The following is a 17442-nucleotide window of genomic DNA, read 5'->3' as shown; positions in this document are numbered from 1 at the left end:
GTGTCAGGTATACCGCTGTGCACTGGCAGTATGTACTGGGTGTCAGGTATACCGCTGTGCACTGGCAGTATGTACTGGGTGTCAGGTATACCGCTGTGCACTGGCAGTATGTTCTGGGTGTCAGGTATACCGCTGTGTACTGGCAGTATGTACTGGGTGTCAGGTATACCGCTGTGCACTGGCAGTATGTACTGGGTGTCAGGTATACCGCTGTGCACTGGCAGTATGTACTGGGTGTCAGGTATACCGCTGTGCACTGGCAGTATGTACTGGGTGTCAGGTATACCGCTGTGCACTGGCAGTATGTACTGGGTGTCAGGTATACCGCTGTGCACTGGCAGTATGTACTGGGTGTCAGGTATACCGCTGTGCACTGGCAGTATGTACTGGGTGTCAGGTATACCGCTGTGCACTGGCAGTATGTACTGGGTGTCAGGTATACCGCTGTGCACTGGCAGTATGTACTGGGTGTCAGGTATACCGCTGTGCACTGGCAGTATGTACTGGCTGTCAGGTATACCGCTGTGCACTGGCAGTATGTACTGGGTGTCAGGTATACCGCTGTGCACTGGCAGTATGTACTGGGTGTCAGGTATACCGCTGTGTACTGGCAGTATGTACTGGGTGTCAGGTATACCGCTGTGACACTGGCAGTGTGTACTGGCTGTCAGGTATACCGCTGTGCACTGGCAGTGTGTACTGGGTGTCAGGTATACCGTTGTGCACTGGCAGTATGTTCTGGGTGTCAGGTATACCGCTGTGTACTGGCAGTATGTACTGGGTGTCAGGTATAGCGCTGTGTACTGGCAGTATGTACTGGGTGTCAGGTATACCGCTGTGCACTGGCAGTATGTACTGGGTGTCAGGTATATCGCTGTGTACTGGCAGTATGTACTGGGTGTCAGGTATACCGCTGTGTACTGGCAGTATGTACTGGGTGTCAGGTACTGTATACCGCTGTGTACTGGCATGGGTGTCAGGTATACCGCTGTGCACTGGCAGTATGTACTGGGTGTCAGGTATACCGCTGTGCACTGGCAGTATGTACTGGGTGTCAGGTATACCGCTGTGCACTGGCAGTATGTACTGGGTGTCAGGTATACCGCTGTGCACTGGCAGTATGTACTGGCTGGGTGTCAGGTATACCGCTGTGCACTGGCAGTATGTACTGGCTGGGTGTCAGGTATACCGCTGTGTACTGGCAGTATGTACTGGCTGTCAGGTATACCGCTGTGCACTGGCAGTATGTACTGGGTGTCAGGTATACCGCTGTGCACTGGCAGTATGTACTGGCTGGGTGTCAGGTATACCGCTGTGCACTGGCAGTATGTACTGGCTGGGTGTCAGGTATACCGCTGTGCACTGGCAGTATGTACTGGGTGTCAGGTATACCGCTGTGCACTGGCAGTATGTACTGGGTGTCAGGTATACCGCTGTGTACTGGCAGTATGTACTGGGTGTCAGGTATACCGCTGTGTACTGGCAGTATGTACTGGGTGTCAGGTATACCGCTGTGCACTGGCAGTATGTACTGGGTGTCAGGTATACCGCTGTGCACTGGCAGTATGTACTGGGTGTCAGGTATACCGCTGTGCACTGGCAGTATGTACTGGGTGTCAGGTATACCGCTGTGCACTGGCAGTATGTACTGGCTGTCAGGTATACCGCTGTGCACTGGCAGTGTGTACTGGCTGTCAGGTATACCGCTGTGCACTGGCAGTATGTACTGGGTGTCAGGTCTACCGCTGTGTACTGGCAGTAGTATGTACTGGCTTGGTGTCAGGTATACCGCTGTGTACTGGCAGTATGTACTGGCTGTCAGGTATACCGCTGTGTACTGGCAGTATGTACTGGCTGTCAGGTATACCGCTGTGTACTGGCAGTATGTACTGGCTGTCAGGTATACCGCTTTGTACTGGCAGTGTGTACTGGCTGTCAGGTATACCACTGTGTACTGGCAGTGTGTACTGGGTGTCAGGTATACCGCTGTGCACTGGCAGTATGTACTGGGTGTCAGGTATACCGCTGTGCACTGGCAGTATGTACTGGGTGTCAGGTATACCGCTGTGCACTGGCAGTATGTACTGGGTGTCAGGTATACCGCTGTGCACTGGCAGTATGTACTGGGTGTCAGGTATACCGCTGTGCACTGGCAGTATGTACTGGCTGGGTGTCAGGTATAGCGCTGTGCACTGGCAGTGTGTACTGCCTGTCAGGTATACCGCTGTGACACTGGCAGTGTGTACTGGCTGTCAGGTATACCGCTGTGCACTGGCAGTATGTACTGGGTGTCAGGTATACCGCTGTGTACTGGCAGTATGTACTGGCTGTCAGGTATACCGCTGTGACACTGGCAGTGTGTACTGGCTGTCAGGTATACCGCTGTGTACTGGCAGTATGTACTGGGTGTCAGGTATACCGCTGTGCACTGGCAGTATGTTTTGGCTGGGTGTCAGGTATACCGCTGTGTACTGGCAGTATGTACTGGGTGTCAGGTATACCGCTGTGTACTGGCAGTATGTACTGGGTGTCAGGTATACCGCTGTGTACTGGCAGTATGTACTGGCTGTCAGGTATACCGCTGTGCACTGGCAGTATGTACTGGGTGTCAGGTATACCGCTGTGTACTGGCAGTATGTACTGGCTGGGTGTCAGGTATACCGCTGTGTACTGGCAGTATGTACTGGCTGGGTGTCAGGTATACCGCTGTGCACTGGCAGTATGTACTGTCTGGGTGTCAGGTATACCGCTGTGTACTGGCAGTATGTACTGGCTGTCAGGTATAGCGCTGTGCACTGGCAGTATGTACTGGGTGTCAGGTATACCGCTGTGCACTGGCAGTATGTACTGGGTGTCAGGTATACCGCTGTGCACTGGCAGTATGTACTGGCTGTCAGGTATAGCGCTGTGCACTGGCAGTATGTACTGGCTGTCAGGTATACCGCTGTGTACTGGCAGTATGTACTGGCTGTCAGGTATACCGCTGTGTACTGGCAGTATGTACTGGCTGTCAGGTATACCGCTGTGTACTGGCAGTATGTACTGGCTGTCAGGTATACCGCTGTGTACTGGCAGTATGTACTGGCTGTCAGGTATACCGCTTTGTACTGGCAGTGTGTACTGGCTGTCAGGTATACCACTGTGCACTGGCAGTGTGTACTGGGTGTCAGGTATACCGCTGTGCACTGGCAGTATGTACTGGCAGTCAGGTATACCGCTGTGCACTGGCAGTATGTACTGGGTGTCAGGTATACCGCTGTGCACTGGCAGTATGTACTGGGTGTCAGGTATACCGCTGTGCACTGGCAGTATGTACTGGGTGTCAGGTATACCGCTGTGCACTGGCAGTATGTACTGGGTGTTAGGTATACCGCTGTGCACTGGCAGTATGTACTGGCTGGGTGTCAGGTATAGCGCTGTGCACTGGCAGTGTGTACTGGCTGTCAGGTATACCGCTGTGACACTGGCAGTGTGTACTGGCTGTCAGGTATACCGCTGTGCACTGGCAGTATGTACTGGGTGTCAGGTATACCGCTGTGTACTGGCAGTATGTACTGGCTGTCAGGTATACCGCTGTGACACTGGCAGTGTGTACTGGCTGTCAGGTATACCGCTGTGTACTGGCAGTATGTACTGGGTGTCAGGTATACCGCTATGCACTGGCAGTATGTTTTGGCTGGGTGTCAGGTATACCGCTGTGTACTGGCAGTATGTACTGGGTGTCAGGTATACCGCTGTGTACTGGCAGTATGTACTGGGTGTCAGGTATACCGCTGTGCACTGGCAGTATGTTTTGGCTGGGTGTCAGGTATACCGCTGTGTACTGGCAGTATGTACTGGGTGTCAGGTATACCGCTGTGTACTGGCAGTATGTACTGGGTGTCAGGTATACCGCTGTGTACTGGCAGTATGTACTGGCTGTCAGGTATACCGCTGTGCACTGGCAGTATGTACTGGGTGTCAGGTATACCGCTGTGTACTGGCAGTATGTACTGGGTGTCAGGTATACCGCTGTGCACTGGCAGTATGTACTGGGTGTCAGGTATACCGCTGTGCACTGGCAGTATGTACTGGGTGTCAGGTATACCGCTGTGCACTGGCAGTATGTACTGGGTGTCAGGTATACCGCTGTGCACTGGCAGTATGTACTGGGTGTCAGGTATACCGCTGTGCACTGGCAGTATGTACTGGGTGTCAGGTATACCGCTGTGCACTGGCAGTATGTACTGGGTGTCAGGTATACCGCTGTGCACTGGCAGTATGTACTGGGTGTCAGGTATACCGCTGTGCACTGGCAGTATGTACTGGGCGTCAGGTATACCGCTGTGTACTGGCAGTATGTACTGGGCGTCAGGTATACCGCTGTGCACTGGCAGTATGTACTGGGTGTCAGGTATACCGCTGTGCACTGGCAGTATGTACTGGGTGTCAGGTATACCGCTGTGCACTGGCAGTATGTACTGGGTGTCAGGTATACCGCTGTGCACTGGCAGTATGTACTGGGCGTCAGGTATACCGCTGTGCACTGGCAGTATATACTGGGCGTCAGGTATACCGCTGTGTACTGGCAGTATGTACTGGGTGTCAGGTATACCGCTGTGCACTGGCAGTATGTACTGGGTGTCAGGTATACCGCTGTGCACTGGCAGTATGTACTGGCTGTCAGGTATACCGCTGTGCACTGGCAGTATGTACTGGCTGGGTGTCAGGTATACCGCTGTGCACTGGCAGTATGTACTGGGTGTCAGGTATACCGCTGTGCACTGGCAGTATGTACTGGCTGTCAGGTATACCGCTGTGCACTGGCAGTGTGTACTGGCTGTCAGGTATACACCGCTGTGTACTGGCAGTATGTACTGGGTGTCAGGTATACACCGCTGTGCACTGGCAGTATGTACTGGCTGTCAGGTATACCGCTGTGTACTGGCAGTGTGTACTGGGTGTCAGGTATACCGCTGTGCACTGGCAGTATGTACTGGCTGTCAGGTATACCGCTGTGCACTGGCAGTATGTACTGGGTGTCAGGTATACCGCTGTGCACTGGCAGTATGTACTGGGTGTCAGGTATACCGCTGTGCACTGGCAGTATGTACTGGGCGTCAGGTATACCGCTGTGTACTGGCAGTATGTACTGGCTGTCAGGTATACCGCTGTGTACTGGCAGTGTGTACTGGGTGTCAGGTATACCGCTGTGCACTGGCAGTATGTACTGGGCGTCAGGTATACCGCTGTGTACTGGCAGTATGTACTGGGTGTCAGGTATACCGCTGTGCACTGGCAGTATGTACTGGCTGTCAGGTATACCGCTGTGCACTGGCAGTATGTACTGGCTGGGTGTCAGGTATACCGCTGTGCACTGGCAGTATGTACTGGCTGGGTGTCAGGTATACCGCTGTGTACTGGCAGTATGTACTGGGTGTCAGGTATACCGCTGTGCACTGGCAGTATGTACTGGGTGTCAGGTATACAGCTGTGCACTGGCAGTGTGTACTGGCTGTCAGGTATACACCGCTGTGTACTGGCAGTATGTACTGGGTGTCAGGTATACACCGCTGTGCACTGGCAGTATGTACTGGCTGTCAGGTATACCGCTGTGTACTGGCAGTGTGTACTGGGTGTCAGGTATACCGCTGTGCACTGGCAGTATGTACTGGGTGTCAGGTATACCGCTGTGTACTGGCAGTATGTACTGGCTGGGTGTCAGGTATACCGCTGTGCACTGGCAGTATGTACTGGCTGTCAGGTATACCGCTGTGTACTGGCAGTGTGTACTGGGTGTCAGGTATACCGCTGTGTACTGGCAGTGTGTACTGGGTGTCAGGTATACCGCTGTGTACTGGCAGTATGTACTGGGTGTCAGGTATACCGCTGTGCACTGGCAGTATGTACTGGCTGTCAGGTATACCGCTGTGTACTGGCAGTGTGTACTGGGTGTCAGGTATACCGCTGTGTACTGGCAGTGTGTACTGGCTGTCAGGTATACCGCTGTGCACTGGCAGTATGTACTGGGCGTCAGGTATACCGCTGTGTACTGGCAGTATGTACTGGCTGTCAGGTATACCGCTGTGTACTGGCAGTGTGTACTGGGTGTCAGGTATACCGCTGTGCACTGACAGTATGTACTGGGTGTCAGGTATACCGCTGTGCACTGGCAGTATGTACTGGCTGTCAGGTATACCGCTGTGTACTGGCAGTGTGTACTGGGTGTCAGGTATACCGCTGTGTACTGGCAGTGTTTACTGGGTGTCAGGTATACCGCTGTGCACTGGCAGTATGTACTGGCTGTCAGGTATACCGCTGTGACACTTGTTATAGGGACAGTAACAGGACAGTGTGACAGGCCAGGCGGAGGCTAAGGCATGTGTTCTATACCTACAATGGGGTCATCGCTGGATGTGGCCTCCATGCCAGACAGGAAAACCTCGCAACTGAGGGGACTAAAATCTAATATGTAATTGGTGACCCCGATACAGCGCGGAGCCCGTTCTGGCCACCCCGATACAGCGCGGAGCCCGTTCTGGCCACCCCGATACAGCGCGGAGCCCGTTCTGGCCACCCCGATACAGCGCGGAGCCCGTTCTGGCCACCCCGATACAGCGCGGAGCCCGTTCTGGCCACCCCGATACAGCGCGGAGCCCGTTCTGGCCACCCCGATACAGCGCGGAGCCCGTTCTGGCCACCCCGATACAGCGCGGAGCCCGTTCTGGCCACCCCGATACAGCGCGGAGCCCGTTCTGGCCACCCCGATACAGCACATAGAGCCCGTTCTGGCCACCCCGATACAGCGCGGAGCCCGTTCTGGTGACCCCGATACAGCGCGGAGCCCGTTCTAGTGACCCCGATACAGCGCGGAGCCCGTTCTGGTGACCCCAATACAGCGAGGAGCCCGTTCTGGCCACCCCGATACAGCGCGGAGCCCGTTCTGGCCACCCCGATACAGCGCGGAGCCCGTTCTGGCCACCCCGATACAGCGCGGAGCCCGTTCTGGCCACCCCGATACAGCGCGGAGCCCGTTCCGGCCACCCCGATACAGCGCGGAGCCCGTTCCGGCCACCCCGATACAGCGCGGAGCCCGTTCCGGCCACCCCGATACAGCGCGGAGCCCGTTCCGGCCACCCCGATACAGCGCGGAGCCCGTTCCGGCCACCCCGATACAGCGCGGAGCCCGTTCCGGCCACCCCGATACAGCGCGGAGCCCGTTCCGGCCACCCCGATACAGCGCGGAGCCCGTTCCGGCCACCCCGATACAGCGCGGAGCCCGTTCCGGCCACCCCGATACAGCGCGGAGCCCGTTCCGGCCACCCCGATACAGCGCGGAGCCCGTTCCGGCCACCCCGATACAGCGCGGAGCCCGTTCCGGCCACCCCGATACAGCGCGGAGCCCGTTCCGGCCACCCCGATACAGCGCGGAGCCCGTTCCGGCCACCCCGATACAGCGCGGAGCCCGTTCCGGCCACCCCGATACAGCGCGGAGCCCGTTCCGGCCACCCCGATACAGCGCGGAGCCCGTTCCGGCCACCCCGATACAGCGCGGAGCCCGTTCCGGCCACCCCGATACAGCGCGGAGCCCGTTCCGGCCACCCCGATACAGCGCGGAGCCCGTTCCGGCCACCCCGATACAGCGCGGAGCCCGTTCCGGCCACCCCGATACAGCGCGGAGCCCGTTCCGGCCACCCCGATACAGCGCGGAGCCCGTTCCGGCCACCCCGATACAGCGCGGAGCCCGTTCTGGCCACCCCGATACAGCGCGGAGCCCGTTCCGGCGACCCCGATACAGCGCGGAGCCCGTTCTGGCGACCCAGATACAGCACATAGAGCTTGTGTTGGTACCCAAATGACCCCCCCCTGCCCCATAATACAGTTATTTCTGATGATCCTGCAACGGTCTTCATTAGGTCAACAGTCAAAAGTTCGACACATGAAAAAGGTCAACGTGCATTCGGTAGGCAGGGTCAAAAGCCAATAAAAGGTCAACGTGAAAAAGGTCGACACACGCCACTGGTCTGTATATCAAACAATTGCCAGGACCCAGGGGTAACTACAAGCACCTATGGACAGGTATGGGGTCATTAAATCAACTCAACTTATGTCGACATGCATTGCACCACTGAAGGTTGACAGGCCTTAGGTCGACACCTGAAATAGGTCACTGACCACGGGAACATCACCAACAACACCATACAATTATCTGGCAGATTATCTGCCGTACATCACCAACAACACTATACAATTATCTGCCAGATCTGGCCGAATGGAACGAAATCCTGGTAACCGATTAGAGCCAATGAAAATGGACCATTAGCTCCCAAACACTGGAAAATGCAGATTTGTATCTCAACCAGCCAGATCTGCCAGATAATTGTATAGTGTGTGTCTGGTGTACACGTGGGGCTCCTAGAGACCACCCACATGTCCTATTGTCAGTCACAGCATGCTGAGCCACCATTTATACTCACAGTAGGGCCAAAACAAGGGCCAGCCAACCTGAAGCCACCATTGAGGCACGAGGCACCGGTTGCCTCCAGGCCCTGTGAGGTCACTAGTTGCTGGAGGAATGATCGGCTGCAGGCAGGTGATGTGCACCCGTAAGAACAGGGCGAGGCAGCTGAATGAGTTTTATTGGGGACAAGCAATGCCGTCTGTCCTGTTCCTCGCACATCTATGTGGGGGAAGTGATGCAAATGTTCATCAAGATCAGGCAGCTGTCGGGTGGTGCCGAACATCCAGGTGACCCTACCACCCAACTCGCCCCATTAGGGAGGAACAGTCTCAGTTTTCGTGAATCCTGGGAGGAATGACCCCTTCATTACTGTGCTGCCCAATATGGATGGCCATCAATGATTCCAAAACATCGATGGTCTATGACCAATGTCAAATACACTTACCATTGATGGTGGAGATCAAGATGGTTTCCTACCTTTCTACGGTAGCTGTGGACCCGATGTTATCCGATGGCTGATAGTGCACAGAGCTGTCAGCCAGCAGCCCCCTGCTCTTATGGTTATTCAGACCTGATCAATGAGCTGCCATTTTGTAAAGCGTCCGATTATCAAATGACTACGCATGCGTACAAATGGAAGTATGGCCATCCAGCTTCTTTTCTGATTGCAAGCCAGTGATTGACAGCAAGCTGGCATTTGTGGGTGGTAATCAACCTTTTTCTGGGAGTGTCAGGGATATGGAGGCGTGGCCAGGTGAGGGGAAGTCATGTGACGTCAGCTCCGCCCCCGATCAGCCTGATTCTATCACAGCCGCTGAGTAAGTCCTGGGCTGCGCACACACTGCACACACTGGGGAATCATTACATGGTGAGCGGCTGTTATCTGGGAGTGTCAGGTAATACACAGGCGTGGTCAGGTGTATGAGGGGAAGTCATGTGACGTCAGCTCCGCCCCGATCAGCCTGATTCTATCACAGCCGCTGAGTAAGTCCTGGGCTGCGCACACACTGCACACACTGGGGAATCATTACATGGTGAGCGGCTGTTATCTGGGAGTGTCAGGTAATACACAGGCGTGGCCAGGTGTGTGAGGGGAAGTCATGTGATGTCAGCTCCGCCCCGATCAGCCTGATTCTATCACAGCCGCTGAGTAAGTCCTGGGCTGCGCACACACTGCACACACTGGGGAATCATTACATGGTGAGCGGCTGTTATCTGGGAGTGTCAGGTAATACGCAGGCGTGGCCAGGTGTGTGAGGGGAAGTCATGTGATGTCAGCTCCGCCCCCATATCAGCCTGATTCTATCACAGCCGCTGAGTAAGTCCTGGGCTACACACAGACCGCACACACTGGGGAATCATTACATGGTGAGCGGCTGTTATCTGGGAGTGTCAGGTAATACACAGGCGTGGCCAGGTGTGTGAGGGGAAGTCATGTGATGTCAGCTCCGCCCCGATCAGCATGATCCTATCACAGCCGCTGAGTAAGTCCTGGGCTACGCACACACTGCACACACTGGGGAATCATTACATGGTGAGCGGCTGTTATCTGGGAGTGTCAGGTAATATGCAGGTGTGGCCAGGTGTGTGAGGGGAAGTCATGTGATGTCAGCTCCGCCCCGATCAGCCTGATTCTATCACAGCCGCTGAGTAAGTCCTGGGCTACGCACATACTGCGCACACTGGGGGATCATTATATGGTGAGCGGCTGTTATCTGGGAGTGTCAGGTAATACGCAGGCATGGCCAGGTGTGTGAGGGGAAGTCATGTGATGTCAGCTCCGCCCCGATCAGCCTGATTCTATCACAGCCGCTGAGTAAGTCCTGGGCTATGTACATACTGCACACACTGGGGAATCATTACATGGTGAGCGGCTGTTATCTGGGAGTGTCAGGTAATACGCAGGCGTGGCCAGGTGTGTGAGGGGAAGTCATGTGATGTCAGCTCCGCCCCGATCAGCATGATCCTATCACAGCCGCTGAGTAAGTCCTGGGCTACGCACACACTGCACACACTGGGGAATCATTACATGGTGAGCGGCTGTTATCTGGGAGTGTCAGGTAATATGCAGGTGTGGCCAGGTGTGTGAGGGGAAGTCATGTGATGTCAGCTCCGCCCCGATCAGCCTGATTCTATCACAGCCGCTGAGTAAGTCCTGGGCTACGCACATACTGCGCACACTGGGGGATCATTACATGGTGAGCGGCTGTTATCTGGGAGTGTCAGGTAATACGCAGGCGTGGCCAGGTGTGTGAGGGGAAGTCATGTGACGTCAGCTCCGCCCCCGATCAGCCTGATTCTATCACAGCTGCTGAGTAAATCCTGGGCTACACACAGACTGGGGAATCATTACATGGTGAGTGAGTTGCCAATGGATTTGCATCTGGCTGGGCGGCGACTATCTGGTAGCAGGGATCTGCAAAATAGCAGAGAAGCGATCAGGTCTGAATGACCCCCCCCCCCCCCCCCCAATGCTGCACATGCCTAAAAACACAGATGATAAAACCATTGCTGGTACTTTATAGATTACTATTTATTTACCATCAATGGTAACCATCGATGGCAGACATGTCAATGGCCAACTCTAATGTGAATGGCCCCCTGCCCCTGGGGTGCGGTTGGCTATAGTTTCATTGGGAGGGGACCCAACACATTTGTAGTGACATACCCACGTGCCCATTCTGAGTAGCACAGGCTGCAGACAATACAGCGAGGGGACACATTATCACATAGGGATAATAATTAGGGGGAGGAGCTACAAATACAAACTATATATATATATATATATATATATATATATATATATATATATAAAACAAGCATTACAGTACCTTAAACTGGGACACATACTGTATAAATGACACATGTTCGGTCTGTGGCCGGCTGACTTCAGACCTGCATGTCACCTGGGGTGACATTTAATAGGGTGCGATTTTTTAATTTTGGCGATTTTTTTCGCAAAAACAGCCGAATTAGCTAATTTTTCCTAAATCGCCAACTTAATGGGATGCGAATTGCGGCAAAAATCGCACTTTTTGCTGTGAATTCGCACGTTCAGAAGCGGCAATTTCTCAATTCGCATCAGGATGTTTTCCCCATTGAAAAAATATAGAAATCGCCAATTTAATGGTGTGCGAATTTGGAATTCGCCCAAAAAATTGTCTAAAAATCGCCCAAAAAATAGACCAGGTTCTGACTGGCGAATTTGACAGAACCATGCACATTGAGATCTGTGTATGGTTCTGTATTAAAATATGTGTAAAAATAAAATAAAAAAATGGCATGGGGTCCCCCCTCCTGAGCATAACCCACCCCAGGCTCATTGAGCCAGACCTGGTTTCAAAAATACGGGGGACAAAAAGCATAGGGTCTCCCGTATTTTGAAACCAGCACCGGGCTCCAACAGCTCGCGGTGTCAAAATTGCACATTTGATCAAATTCGCACATATTTTTATGACTAAAAAAAAATCGCACATTATCGCACTTTTTTGCAGTTATCACAGTAAAAATTTCTAAAAAAATGCTATATAGTGCGATATTGAGCAAAATCGCACATTCACTAAATCTCGCCCCCGGTTTTCATCTGCCACAGAACCTGTGTAATTCATGTGTTCCGATTTAAAGGTATAGTATGGTAAGTCTATATGTATGATGAGCACACAGCACGGGGCTTGTGGTATATGTCTGATTAGGGTGGCCAATCCCGGGATCGGGATCGGCGGGATACCGGGATTTGGCCCCCAAAACGCCGGGATTTCAATGCGCAGTCGGGCCGGCTGAGCGGGTGCTCAGCAGCTGCCCGGCTTCTCCCGTCCCGGGCAGCGCGGCTCTGCGCAGCGTGCCGACGTCAGAGGTCACGCTGCGCAGGCCGCATAGGACTTCTCCATGTTGTCTGAGCTGTGACTGACCCCGGGCACGAACACCCGCCCAGCCACAGACCAGACCGCCGGCGCCCACCCGCCCAGCAGCAGACCAGCCCGCTCCCCATCATCAACACAGCTCGTCCTCCCACCCGGCTCCATCTCCTCCGCTAGCCCACCCATCCTGTTCCCGGCCGCACCATGCAGTAAGTACATATGCGGGGCGGCCGAGGCATGTTTTTTATATTAGGGAAGCCAATCCCGGGATTGGGCATTTTTCAATCCCGAATTCCGGGATTGAAAAAATGCCCTGGGATTGGCTTCCCTATGTCTGATAGTGTGACTGTACATACCCGGTCCAGTGGTCACTGCGGTCCCTGTGTGTATAGTCAGTGCAGCTAACCTAGGCTACGGCGTTTACATCTTATTATCAGTGTGCAGGATAACGGTCCTATCCCTGAGCGACCAGGCATGGGGGCGTGTCATGGGGAAAGTGGGTGTGGCCCAAGTAATGTTAGATGATGTCATCATATGTATACCACACGGCACAGAACGTCCTAGAAACCCTACTTATGGCTCGCCCCACATGTGCAAATCCACCTAGCAGGTACTAGTAATGACAGAACAACACAACAGTAATATCAGCGCCGCCGATGGTGCGCGCAAGAACACAGTAACACTTGTATTGCTCTGTTGGGCGCCACCTAGTGGATCCACCAGCATACCTCCCAACATTTGAATCTTAATGGGTGGGATTCCTGAGTTGAAAAGGGAGTGACCTCCCATAAATGGGGTGTGTCTTCATGGGGATGCCATGATTGCGAAGCCACGCCCCATTTTTGTTACTGTTGGGTGCATGTCCAGCACTCTGAGAGCTGGGACCATGCCCCCAGCCCCTCTGTCTCCCTGAATAGACGCTGTGTGCACGTGGTGTCTATTCCCGGTGCTGAGAGGGGGACGCCCAACTGCCCCCATCGCGGGACACTGCCAGCCCCAGGTGGGACGTTGGACAGTTGGGAGGTATGTCTGTCCACCATGGTGCACAGTACTTGAATTCCCCCCACAGAGGTGAGGAGCAGCATACACATTAAGGATGATGAACTGGTAACAGGCTTGTTCTTGGCTAATTAATATAACAAGATCCTTGATCTTGCTCAATATAACATAGCAGAGCGTACAATCATTATTGTAGAGTGTGCATCAATTCTTGGTAGAACTAAAAGTCCCAGCATGATAAAGCACTTCTTAGTGCGCACGGTGAAAGATCCCCTACCCCCAGAATAACAAACTGGTTAGAGTTGCAATTGCAAAGATTTTTTTGCTTCTTCCACTCTTGAACATTGGGGAGGCGTCGCCACCTGCTGGCTATAGGTGGTACTGCAGAGTCATTTACCAGCTGTAATTACAGCACCCTGTACTGTAGGGAAACGGTCATCTGTCAGAAGAGACTTAGGTCGACCCCGGAAGGTCGACAGGGTTAAAGCCAAAGGTCTACATGGGTCAAGGTCGACATGGCTTAATGTCGACATGGATTTAGGTCGACATGGATTTAGGTCGACATGAGTTTTTTACTGTTTTTTGAGCCGACATGTGCCGACAGGCGGTATTTCATGCCCTACCATCCACTATGGCGTGGTGGGAGAATAAAATAGTGTGCCGAGCGTAGCGAGGCACCGTGCCCGAAGCATCGCGAGCGAAGCGAGTGATGCGAGGGGCTGTGGTTCAACTCCAACTGTGTCCATGTCGACTGTGTCGACATTCGGGTAAAAAAACAGTGAAAACCTCATGGCGACCTAAAACCATGTCAACCTTAAGCCATGTCGACATTGACCAATGTCGACCTTTAACTATGTCGACCTTGGGGCCAGTCGACCTTCCGGGGTCGACCTAATGACTGTAGACCTAAGTCTGTTCTGACAGATGTACCGATTCCACCTGACAGCCAGTACATACTGCCAGTACACAGCAGTATACCTGACAGCCAGTACATACTGCCAGTACACAGCGGTATACCTGACACCCAGTACATACTGCCAGTACACAGCGGTATACCTGACACCCAGCCAGTACATACTGCCAGTACACAGCGGTATACCTGACACCCAGTACATACTGCCAGTGCACAGCGGTATACCTGACACCCAGTACACACTGCCAGTGCACAGCGGTATACCTGACACCCACTACATACTGCCAGTGCACAGCGGTATACCTGACACCCAGTACATACTGCCAGGTCACAGCGGTATACCTGACACCCAGTACATACTGCCAGTGCACAGCGGTATACCTGACAGCCAGTACATACTGCCAGTGCACAGCGGTATACCTGACACCCAGTACACACTGCCAGTGCACAGCGGTATACCTGACACCCAGTACATATTGCCAGTGCACAGCGGTATACCTGACACCCAGTACATACTGCCAGTGCACAGCGGTATACCTGACACCCAGTACATACTGCCAGTGCACAGCGGTATACCTGACACCCAGTACACACTGCCAGTACACAGCGGTATACCTGACACCCAGTACACACTGCCAGTGCACAGCGGTATACCTGACACCCAGTACACACTGCCAGTGCACAGCGGTATACCTGACACCCAGTACATACTGCCAGTGCACAGCGGTATACCTGACAGCCAGTACACACTGCCAGTGCACAGCGGTATACCTGACAGCCAGTACATACTGCCAGTGCACAGCGGTATACCTGACAGCCAGTACATACTGCCAGTGCACAACGGTATACCTGACACCCAGCCAGTACATACTGCCAGTGCACAGCAGTATACCTGACACCCAGCCAGTACATACTGCCAGTGCACAGCGGTATACCTGACACCCAGTACATACTGCCAGTGCACAGCGGTATACCTGACACCCAGTACATACTGCCAGTGCACAGCGGTATACCTGACACCCAGCCAGTACATACTGCCAGTGCACAGCAGTATACCTGACACCCAGCCAGTACATACTGCCAGTGCACAGCGGTATACCTGACACCCAGTACATACTGCCAGTGCACAGCGGTATACCTGACACCCAGTACATACTGCCAGGTCACAGCGGTATACCTGACACCCAGTACACACTGCCAGTGCACAGCGGTATACCTGACAGCCAGTACACACTGCCAGTGCACAGCGGTATACCTGACACCCAGTACACACTGCCAGTGCACAGCGGTATACCTGACACCCAGTACATACTGCCAGTTCACAGCGGTATTCCTGACACCCAGTACATACTGCCAGTGCACAGCGGTATACCTGACACCCAGTACATACTGCCAGTTCACAGCGGTATTCCTGACACCCAGTACATACTGCCAGTGCACAGCGGTATACCTGACACCCAGTACACACTGCCAGCGCACAGCGGTATACCTGACACCCAGTACACACTGCCAGCGCACAGCGGTATACCTGACACCCAGTACACACTGCCAGCGCACAGCGGTATACCTGACACCCAGTACACACTGCCAGCGCACAGCGGTATACCTGACACCCAGTACACACTGCCAGGTCACAGCGGTATACCTGACAGCCAGTACATACTTCCAGTGCACAGCGGTATACCTGACACCCAGTACATACTTCCAGTGCACAGCGGTATACCTGACACCCAGTACACACTGCCAGCGCACAGCGGTATACCTGACACCCAGTACACACTGCCAGCGCACAGCGGTATACCTGACACCCAGTACACACTGCCAGTGCACAGCGGTATACCTGACACCCAGTACATACTGCCAGGTCACAGCGGTATACCTGACAGCCAGTACATACTTCCAGTGCACAGCGGTATACCTGACACCCAGTACATACTGCCAGTGCACAGCGGTATACCTGACACCCAGTACATACTGCCAGGTCACAGCGGTATACCTGACAGCCAGTACATACTTCCAGTGCACAGCGGTATACCTGACAGCCAGTACATACTTCCAGTGCACAGCGGTATACCTGACACCCAGTACATACTGCCAGTGCACAGCGGTATACCTGACAGCCAGTACATACTGCCAGTGCACAGCCATATACCTGACACCCAGTACATACTGCCAGCGCACAGCGGTATACCTGACACCCAGTACACACTGCCAGCGCACAGCGGTATACCTGACACCCAGTACATACTGCCAGTGCACAGCGGTATACCTGACAGCCAGTACACACTGCCAGTGCACAGCGGTATACCTGACACCCAGTACATACTGCCAGTGCACAGCGGTATACCTGACAGCCAGTACACACTGCCAGTGCACAGCGGTATACCTGACACCCAGTACACACTGCCAGTGCACAGCGGTATACCTGACAGCCAGTACATACTGCCAGTGCACAGCGGTATACCTGACAGCCAGTACATACTGCCAGTGCACAGCGCTATACCTGACACCCAGTAGATACTGCCAGTGCACAGCGGTATACCTGACACCCAGTACATACTGCCAGTGCACAGCGGTATACCTGACACCCAGTACACACTGCCAGTGCACAGCGGTATACCTGACACCCAGTACATACTGCCAGTGCACAGCGGTATACCTGACAGCCAGTACATACTGCCAGTGCACAGCGGTATACCTGACAGCCAGTACACACTGCCAGTGCACAGCGGTATACCTGACACCCAGTACACACTGCCAGTGCACAGCGGTATACCTGACACCCAGTACATACTGCCAGTGCACAGCGGTATACCTGACACCCAGTACATACTGCCAGTGCACAGCGGTATACCTGACACCCAGTACATACTGCCAGTGCACAGCGGTATACCTGACAGCCAGTACATACTGCCAGTGCACAGCGGTATACCTGACAGCCAGTACATACTGCCAGTGCACAGCGGTATACCTGACAGCCAGTACATACTGCCAGTGCACAGCGCTATACCTGACACCCAGTAGATACTGCCAGTGCACAGCGGTATACCTGACACCCAGTACATACTGCCAGTGCACAGCGGTATACCTGACAGCCAGTACACACTGCCAGTGCACAGCGGTATACCTGACACCCAGTACACACTGCCAGTGCACAGCGGTATACCTGACAGCCAGTACATACTGCCAGTGCACAGCGGTATACCTGACAGCCAGTACATACTGCCAGTGCA

Source organism: Crinia signifera, chromosome 7 (genome assembly GCF_055691185.1).
Source record: "Crinia signifera chromosome 7, ASM5569118v1, whole genome shotgun sequence".
Taxonomy (NCBI): Eukaryota; Metazoa; Chordata; class Amphibia; order Anura; family Myobatrachidae; genus Crinia; species Crinia signifera.
The sequence above is the reverse complement of the archived record's forward strand: the minus strand, read 5'-3'. Positions refer to the sequence as shown.